Here is a 10,811-nt window from a genome sequence, read left to right on the forward strand (position 1 = left end):
TATATATATACGAGTCGTATATGCGAGGCCAGGACGAGTTTACGCTTTTTCTGTCTGCGTATATTGGATTTTGTTCCGGCGTATTTATATCGTTGCCGTCTGAGCTCCAAACGCGATAAAAATCTTGAAAGCTGCGCCACTGACGTGCCGTGAAACGTGTAACCAAGTATGAAGCTCGACGCTAGGAGATAAAGTGGTTCTTTGGAAGAGGGAGGAGGGAGGAAGAGAGGGGGAGGGGGTGTATTAAAATTGTTAATCCGTTCGTTCGAGAAAAGGAAGGAATGGAAAAGGATTTCTTTCTTTCTTTTTTTTTTTTTTTAATATGGATATACACGATGATGTGACGAATATATGACGACATTGGAAGAGATGATTTTTCAGAGATATTTTTATTCCATTGGTATAATCTCTTTGAAATATTTTTACGGGAAAAATTTTGGGTAAACGTTGTGGAATTGTAAATTCCTCCCTTTCCTTGGGACGGTAGATTTAGGAATGGTAATGGAAATATTGCAAAAAGTGTTGAATCAATTTGATTGAAGTTTTATGTACTTATCCTATATGGAATTATCTAGGGTTTCCTGATATTTATCTTGAGAAAAGATAGCAGTTCCGATGGAATAATCCATCGTACTGAAATTTCGAATTTTTATCATTCTGCGAGATTCTCAATATTCTTTTTTTTAAAATTGGCTGTGAAGAAAGAAAACTAGGTTCGTTTGATTATTTTAAAAATCAATTAAAATACAAAATTAATAATTATCTGAAACACAAGTCGAATAACAAATAACAAATCTAAAATAATATCGACGCTACTTATATCATTCATAACACTTTAATAAATATACACAAATAATATACTTACTCGAATTCGAATAACGAGAGATTTTGTTAAAAAATATCCGAGTTATTCTCATATAAAATTTTTCCCAGCTAAAACGTAGAGCAGCAGGGAATGCGACACTTCCACCCTCTTTAAACTTTATCTCGCTGTTTATTCCAAAACTCTCTCTCTCTTTCTCTCTCTCTTAATAATATACTCGGTTAACTGCTATCTAATGCAGCACTTTCAGTACGTAACGATTACTCTTAAAAACACTCAACCGCACGTATCCGCCACGGCCACTTAAATAAATTTCAAGCGCGCGTACGAGTTCCTAGAAACCCTTATTTCACAAATAATCCGAGCCACCTACCTTCCTTAATTATCCCACGAGGGGTCGTTTCGTTTCGTAAACTTTGCTCCCCCGAGATTCCTGACGGTCGTAGGCCAAGGTCTTAAACTTAGAAACGAGCCACGATGTTGAAACGCGGGCAGGAATGCGTTCAATGCGATCAAAGCAAACGTTTGATTCGGCGCGGTCAAGCGTGCGTTTCCCAATTTCAAACTCTTTCCGAATGTCGGTTCGCAATCCGAACCATTTCTCGGCTTAAGCGTCCAGTATTCGCAACGTTCGCTTTATGCCCCCTTTCCGGGAAAGATTGGAAAGGAACTCGAAATCTAAATCTCTTCTGACAAACTGTCTGTTCCACCCGAGATGTGGAAATAATTTGGAAATTCGATTTTATTTCACTATTGTTCATTTGTCTATTCTTAGTTGTTCTTTTATCTTGAAATTTTTAACGAAGATTCATTTTAGGCTTATCGAGATTAAAATTTTTTAAAAATTTTCTAATCGCTTTATATTTAAATTATATTGTGAATAATTTATATTTGATTAAAATTTATAATATGAAAGAATAGAAAGGAGAAATCTTATATTTCTGCTAATCTTATCTTCATTGAATTATAACATCTTGAATAAGACTTGATATATCCTCAAAAATATATATATCAATTAAAATTTACACCTCTTCCAAGTCACACATTTCTCTTCGAAATATCTTCAAATTATCATCGGTCATCTTGAGAATCGATTTGGACATTCGGCACACGTTCCACGTGTCGGGGAATAAAAAGATTCAAATTCTCGGAGCGAACGGACAAAACGACGAGACATCGCTCTGGTTCGGGAAAAAATTCTATACGAGGCAGTAATATCGAGCAGAGGACACGTCAGAAATGAAATGTCTCCGGCATTTCGTCTTGTATGGGGAGGAGGCGTTCAGAGAAATCGGCTCATTGGTAGCTCGAGATAGCCGTATTTTGTCTCCTCGGATTTACGTGTAACAGGATGCGTGACTAGTATTTCATACTTATCGAGAGAAATCGATATCATTTATTCGTTCGACATTTGCAATTCATCATCTTTCGTTTCCCTTTGTTCTCCTTTTTTTTTTTCATGTCGCGTTATCCCCTTCGATTGGATCATCTCTTCCCTCCTCGTTTCTTTCGAACGGGGGAGGTCAAAGAAAAGTTCGCAAGTTCGATCGTGCGAACGATGGGCCAACAAAAGCGGTGGCCCATCGAGCCTCGTTAAGTCGCGACATCAAAAGCACCTTAAATTTCGTTTCCTGGATCGAAACGACGATGGAATGTCGTCGCGGATGAAATAAGCGTATCGAGAAGATGCAATTGAAACGGTACAGGATATCCATTTTCATTGGAAAACGTTGTTAATACTGACGAGGGAGAGGAGAGGGGTTACTCTTGTAACTTGCGTTTCCGTATCGCGTTTTATATAAATTATCGAAATTGGCCATCGACCGAACCGCGGAATTTGAATATCAACGAGACGTTGATGGATAATCCATCGTGTTACTTGATATCGTTTCTTTTCGAAACGAAAAGCTGATTTCATTTGAATTTTAAACTGGCGATTAAATGGAAACACGGGCAACGGAATATTAATGTATTTTGCGGGCAAAAAGAAATAATTGAGAAATATTGCGAGGAAAAAGCAATATTTTTAATTTGAGGAAATTAAGATAAAATCTTATGCAATTTAATACGAAAGTCTGATATACATTTATAGAATATTAGACCAATTGTTTGCTCGAACGAACGATTTTACGCAGAAATAACAATTTTTAAAAATGTATTTGAATAGATAATTATAAATTGTCTAAGCAAGATTCAAATTCTTAAATATACGTATCGATATAAAACAAATGCCAAATATTTTCTTATTTTTTTTCATTCTCTTTTAATTTCGCATATTTTCTTATTCAATTTTATTAATCTAATACAACTGATCGAATCTCGAACAAAACCCTTTCGACAACTTGTATTTCAACGTTCAGATATCATTCCTTTTCTATTCTTTTTTTTTTTTAATTGTTCACAGTCATTATACCTCGAGACATATTCAGATGATACTTTAAACGGATCAGGGTCGTAATTAAAAAGGAAAAGCGGATGTAACCGAGAAAGCTTATTTCTTCGCGCGAAATCCCCGGATGTCTTGGCTCAACTTATTCTGCGGCTCCCCTCGGTATGATAAGTTCTCACCGTTCCCCGTTTCACGGTGTAATAACCATTTGCTCAGTTCCTGGGCAGTGCCCATTCCCATGGACGAAGTAGCAACAAGATTTTATAGCCGGTCCCCCGGGGACCAATGAGATTCCTCGACCTCAGGTCTGTCTCTGATACCGAGAGGAAAAATGTCCAGACTTCTGCACTCGAGACACGATTTCTCCTTTCGTTATTGCTTTCTTATAGTTCGACCAGTTTGTTTAGTAAGTAGTGTGCAAATAATAAATAATAGTAATTGGGATAATCAGTGATAATTAGATTCCTAGAAAGATTTTTGCAAGATTTTATAACTTTGAATTTTAATAATATTTTCATAATAGAATCTGAAAAGGATAACGAAAAGAAAAAGAAGTAAATTGAAGTAAAGATGAAGAGATAGATTGATGACTTCTTTTTTATACCTTAATACTTATAAATCTTCTTACTTAATTGCTATCATTTTTCATATTCGATGTTATACCGATAAATCCTAGGCTTTGAATTATATTCGAAGTGATTCGAATTTTTCGTTTAAAATATTTCAAATGGAATGAATAAATCGATATCGTTTTCTCTTATTTTTTTCAATAATTATTTGAGTTTCAAATAAGATTATAGAATATAAAGATACAAGTTGAAATTTAAACGCAAAGATTCGAGTTGCTGCGGATCATATATCTGTTGAGTTTCGTATACTTTTGAATCGTTGTTCGCATCGATATTTTTCTACGTAATTATCAATATTTTTCTTTTTCTTCAATTCGAAATTCAAATACATCCAGTGTATCCGAATTGTCTGAGGCAACGTTCATTTATATCCGGAAAATCCCATTATCGTAGAATCCTATCCTTTCCTGTTTTTATTCTCTATCGTTGTTATAGGGAATTTCTTCTTCATCGTTGGAACAACGGCGCACGCAAAATTGTATCGATCAACAGAAACGTCACAACAAACTTCTCACTTCTGCATTGTACACCAACGTAGGAAAAATTGGATATTGTTTTGCAAATGTTTGACACACAAGTTCCATATTAAAAGAAGAACAGAACTACAGAAAATTGTATTAATTGTAATTAATTAGAACCAAAATGATGGATTGTTGATTTTGCATTTGTGTATCCTCCTCTTGTAGAAGAAGATATATTGATCAATTTCTTTTGAAAACACAGTAAAAAACAAAGTAGAAAAAATATTCCATTTCAAATATATGATAATATTTTCGATAGTTTGATCGATGAATTAAATGAAATGGAAAAAAAAAAGAATGCATTTTTGTCGAGATATTTCTCAGTATTTTTTTCTCGAATTTTTGCTGTTTCATATCCCACTAAATTGAACCTTGTATTTTACATGCTGTTTATTTAGTTTATTATATCGATATCGTTTTCCTGGAAATAGGTTCGACAAAACTTCTGCATAATTAATATCTCGCGTACAACTCGGGCTTGTCACGCACCCCGATAAAGTGTACATGTACATTTTATCGTACTTCGTCGATTCGTATCTAGAGGCAAGATAAACGTATTAATCTCGAAATAAAATCATCATGGGAACAACAACCGTATTATTCTACTCTCTTTTCACGTAACAAGAAGTTGTCCCTTACTCGTGTCGAGTTATGATCGACACCGTTTTTTCCCTTCTCCCCCAAAGTTCCATCAGAACCGCGGCCAACCCTGTCGGTCGGCCCCGACTGTGTAAATGACAAGAGAGCGACGGACATTAATCTTTCGCGCTATCCAACTGATGAAGTGGCAATTTCCTCCTGATAGTAAGAGGAAATAGGGTCTGCAGACCAGTTGATCAAACCCCCTGGAACAGTAACCTCTCGACTCCTCTCTCCTGTTCCACCGTGGATCGTGCCGCCTCAGTTATCCAATAGCTACACTAGCGTCCACCAATCGATGGCGCGCCTCCCCCCTGTATGCACCCCCAAACCCTCTGCAGCTTCGTACACACAGAGATACACAGTGGCGCGCAGAGGAGTCACAGGCGGGTGTATAGTCGCGGAATGGAAAGTGGTCCGTGGATTCGATCCGCTCTCTCCGTTCCTCTCTACTTGCTTGCCCTTCCTTCCCTTCTCTCCTATCCATTCTATCGGCCGTTTCTAGAGTTCTAGAAGATGCGCGCGCCAACCTCGTCCATTGAAAGAAGATGATCGTTTAGAAGATGCTCAGGCGCCGGCTAATGGTTTCGTTTTATTAGCGTCGATTGGCATTAAACGGATCGCCCACTCTCCCTCCCCTGCAGTTCGCGGAACGACAACGACGTGGTGGAGAGGAGAGAGGTGGAGGGGAAGAGTAAGTGGACACGGTTACGTGACGCGAAAGAAATAAATATATAATGGATTTTTCAACGGAATATTGGACGAGGAAGTTATTATATCTCGAGACGAATGTTAGAAAATGCTAGGCCTGATGGTCGGGTTAATCGTTTCGCGAGAAAAGGGGGTTGCGAGAAGGGTGGCAAGGGTTGTCGATTCGACGACAATCGTAAAATCAGGCTTGTAATTAACTGTGTGAGCCCGACAACACGTGGGGGATTCGTTGCGCTCGTGGATCAGCTCTCTAGAAGCGGAAATATTGAAGTTTCGGCGCAAATTATATTGTTGTCGGTTGGGGCGAATAGGCGCTGACGTATCCACGTTATTGCCGGCTATCTCGATATTTGCAGATTGTAATGATTCGATCACGATTTTAAACAACGGACCTCGTTTTCCGAACGAATCATTTAAACCGTTTAACTCCGTCCAAATATTTAACCATCCTTTCGTGGCGCGAATGCGTTCGCGGTATAATATCTATTAATCCTTTTGTTCTCCTATTTTTAAACTCTAAAAATTTCCTAAAAAGCTTCGTTCGAAAATATCTTCTGAGTTTCGCGTTTAAATCTATAACTACCATTGCATGCATCTCAGCTCAACGCGAATATTATCCGTAAACAGGCGAGAATTGCAAATACGTGGACAAACGTCGTCACAATATTCCTACGATTACTTAATGCTTTGTACTCCTTTCCTTAAACAAACACCGCTTCGTATTCGTTATATACGTATTTTCGATGAACCGATGAGAGGATATGGGCGAAAGAAGAGGGAGAGAAAGATTGAAATTAATCCATTCGCACATACACAGCGTCGCATAATTTTTTTTTATTCGTGGCACACAATCGGATTACGCGGTGTCTAGCGTGTAGGCATATCTCAAATCTCGTTACGTAGGTAGCAGTTTCGAATGGATTTCGTCGGCCTGTCTGCGCCGCAGGATCAGTTAAGGGATAATGGGAGTTCGGTTGGAATTTGTACGTAAACACGAACCAACACCGAGCAACACCAACCCTGTCCTGCGCACCTGTGCAACAACGGAACGATAATTTTCGGAAGCTTTCCGAAACGAGATTCCTGCCGATAAAAGAGGCTCTCGAAAAGTGGAAGATCGATGGAGGCAAAAAGCACCGGCGATTTTTTTCGACCGGCAGTTTCTTTCCTCCCCCCTTCACTTCACTTCACTTTTCTCCGCTTTTTTCCCCTCCTCCTCCTCTGTTCTGCCTTCACGGAGGAACAGTGTCGACGCGGCGCTTAAAGAACAATATTTTCGCTGGATCTGTATAACCGAAGGGGAATACGTTTATCGAATTCCCAACTCCATTCTCTCGGCTCATTCGTTTGAAGTTTTTCCCACCGTCTGCGAGGAATTCTGTACACCGGGTACAAAGTAAAGTCCACGAGGAAAAATAACTTTTCCTCGTCTACCGTCGTGTCGACGCCCCCTTCGTTCTCCTCCTTCGTTCTCCCCATATTCACTTTATTTGCTCATCTTAGAAGAAGGAGGGAACATTGGCCGACCAAATATATAGTCGTGCCTCTTTTCTGAAGAGGCATCCACGCGCCATTCCGACGTTAAGCTTTTCGTTGTGTGTATATATGTGTGTGTATATCCCGTTTGCCCAATTATGGGCCACTTCGTGGCTCCATTATCCCCGATTGTTCTCCTTGAGAGAACAATTTATACAACAGCATTATACCGTTATATTTTTCTATAATAAGCTTTATCAAGCTGATCCAGTGGAAAAAATTCTTCGCGGATATTATTCACCATCACGTTTAACTTGCATTCCAATGTATCGATAAATACACAAGTCGGGGGCTAGTTTAATTGGGATAAATAACGTAACTGCTGGGAAATGATTTCGATGCACAAACGTGCGTCCCTTCTTTATAAATATATATATCTCTCGATTATTACGATCGGGGGATAGGGGGATTGCATTTTTTATGTCCATCATATTTTAGTCTCTTATCCTTTTTAATGCTGTTAGCCAATGCGGAACGGTCGGGGGAATTAATCGAGCGTCAGGGATTGAGTGGAGCGTTTAATAGGGTAATACCTTTATTGACTGTTTGATGCCTTCAAATTGACGGAAACCACGCCAAGGGACGAGGTTGTTTAAGCTCCTCTAATTAGCCTGACCAATGTCGAATCGTGATTTTCATTTGTGATACGAGTGGAATCCACTTTTATAAAACGTACGATAGGAAATTTCTGTTACAGAGATCTATATCTCTGATATTCTAATCTTTATTTCAATCTCTGTTCAACCGCGACACGAATTCTTTTATTAAAAAAGTTTATCGATACAGATCCATTTTTCAATTTTAAGCATATGATACCGCGAAATAATGGAATAAAAATTTCAAAACCGCAACAATTCCCGTTAAATCGATATTCTTCTTTAGACGATTAATTCATCTTTATCCTTAATGGAAAGAAAATCGTTTCTCCAAAACGAATTGAAATTATTTGGCGAACCGGCAAATCCTTGCCACGAAAATCTTTTTCCCCGTCGTCGACGTGATCAGGGATTCAGAATTTAGGATCACGTTGTCAAAAAGTTTTGCTCACGCTTTCGACTGCACCATTGGGGCCCCGGCCCCACCGTTAGGCGAGCGAATGGCGAGCGTTCATACGCGGGCAGATACTAAATTACACCGTATACAGGATTTGCACGGGCTCTCGCATTGAGTAACATTTTCCCCGGAGTGCATTTACAACGGATATTACATCGAACCGGCAGAAAAACGACCGCGGCTACAACGCGAGATTAAAAGCTATCGCTCGTCAGTGTCGATGAACTCATTTTTCCGCCCGCCGTTTTGTACGTACATTCGTTCGTACTTCACTTTTCCCTCTTTCCATTCCTTCGTTGTTTTCCTTTGTCCATTTCCTTCCATCCATTTGTTTTACTTATACTCTCTATTCCCGGATAAATATTTGAATATGAAATATACGGAGTACACGCGTGAGGACGTGTAATCCAATACCATCCAAGTATTCAATTTAAGCAATGGTCGATGGAAAAAGCGATGAATTGTGTTACCTAACATTCGTTCGATAGTTTTATAGAAAATTATTTCTCATTTTTGCAATATTCGATCATATTTGAAATCGATCTTTAAAATTAAAAATAGTTATCTTCCACGAACAATCTCTTTAGTGAACAATTTGTTTGTAGAATTTATTAAGAATTATGAATTTCTTATGATTATATAAGTATAAAATATTTTATGAAATAAGATAAAAAAAGATACGAGTTAAATATTTTTCTTAGAACTTTATAAGTTATTTTATAATTCATCAATATCGATTAAACGATATCTTTTTCGCTTAATATTTTCTTGATAATTATACACGAAGAACACTCTTTGTGCACGAGTCGATATATTTCGAGTTTTAATTTTTGTTTGGTCGAGTTTTCTCGCATGTTTCTGGTAATATCGCATACCACCTTTCGGTTTTTACATTTTTGATTCCGTTTGTCCGGCTATTCGAACATGTTGTTTTAATTTCAGAAGTATTTCTTTTTCTATTTACATTCCACGGATTTACATGTAGGTAAATATATCACGGATTTGCGAGTTTAACGCGAAAACAACGGAAAATTAAAATCGATCGGTATAGCATATCGAGGATGTAAGGAAGAAGTTCTGATTATCTTCGTTACATCTTGCGCCGCTAGATGTCACCACGGACCCTGTTTTCGCTGTTCTATTCTTTTTTTAAACGTATCTCTTATTAACATCTATTATAACAAAATTATAGAATTTAGATATATAAACGTACAAAATATTTTATTTTAAAGAACTATAAAACGTTCCACGTAACATCTTCTCATATCTTCCTTCTTCTTTCAAAATTTAACAAAGCTTTGTAACAAATTATTTTATTCCTTTGAAACAGAATTAGAAATAAAATACAAAGACAAAGTAAGACTTGATATATAAATCTTTCAAACAAAATTATCCTTAGCCCTTAAAAATTATTTCTTAATAACGTGATAAAGAAAACCTTTATTATAATTCTTCCATGTAATCCTCTCCAACCATTTTATTTCTCTCTTATTCTCTCGAATGAAACAACGATACCATTATCCGCGTGTCTAATTGCTAAAGCACCACAACTTTTTGAAAGTTGTTTCCGATGTGAAAGACAAGCTCGTGCTTTTTCTAACGGGGGTTGCAATCGCGGACGACCACGAGACGGTTGCTTCATCTCGCGGATAATAAATTGCACCCGCAGGGGCATACATCGCGACGCATATGCGTGATACACGCGTGTATTTATATTACGGAGTGAAATGCACGCGGATCGACTAACATATTACGATGGTAACGGCGTTACAACAGGTATTGCGCGCCGGATGTCGTTCCCTGCCGGCATTTCCGTGTCGCTTGAACGAGCAACGTGAGCACATTTTGCACGGCTCCCATTCAATAGAAATGTCTGCGCGTACTAGGCTATTTCAGAATTGTCTGGTAAATCTGCGAATAAAATATAAATGGAGGTGAGAACATTAATAGGAATAGTTCTTAAGTATTTTATATCGATTATGGCTAAAACGAGCAGAGGAATTATTCAAAAAATATTTGATTGAATCACAAGCATTTTTAGTTTGTGTCAGATAGAGACAGCTCGCACGACAATCTGCTCAATTGTAAAAATTAGAGTAATTGAAATTGAAGTCAGAAATTGTGCCTCGAAAGATTGCAACGAGAATTAGAACGAACCACAAGTATTAATCAAAAGGGAATATTTACACAATGATAATCTCAAATTATTCTCGAGAGTTCCACTAGTTTAATTCGAATCGTTAAAAGTTAAAATTTTAGCCTAGAGAAATTCGTATGCATGTCACAATTTGCCTCTCGGTTTTAAAAGCCCATTTAACTCGGTTAAAATTTCAATAAAAAAAATTAAACGAGAAATTGTTTTCTTTTTTTTTTTCACTCAATTCATCTTCTCTGAAACACACGGGCGATATATAGATTTCAGGTAAACGAGGCGGTCTGTACCAAAGCTGAAGACACGTGTTCGTTAATTGCGATCTTTTTATTCCCGCTTGTCCCACGCGACGCGTCTT

Source organism: Apis dorsata, unplaced genomic scaffold (genome assembly GCF_000469605.1).
Source record: "Apis dorsata unplaced genomic scaffold, Apis dorsata 1.3 scaffold_157, whole genome shotgun sequence".
Classification (NCBI taxonomy): Eukaryota; Metazoa; Arthropoda; class Insecta; order Hymenoptera; family Apidae; genus Apis; species Apis dorsata.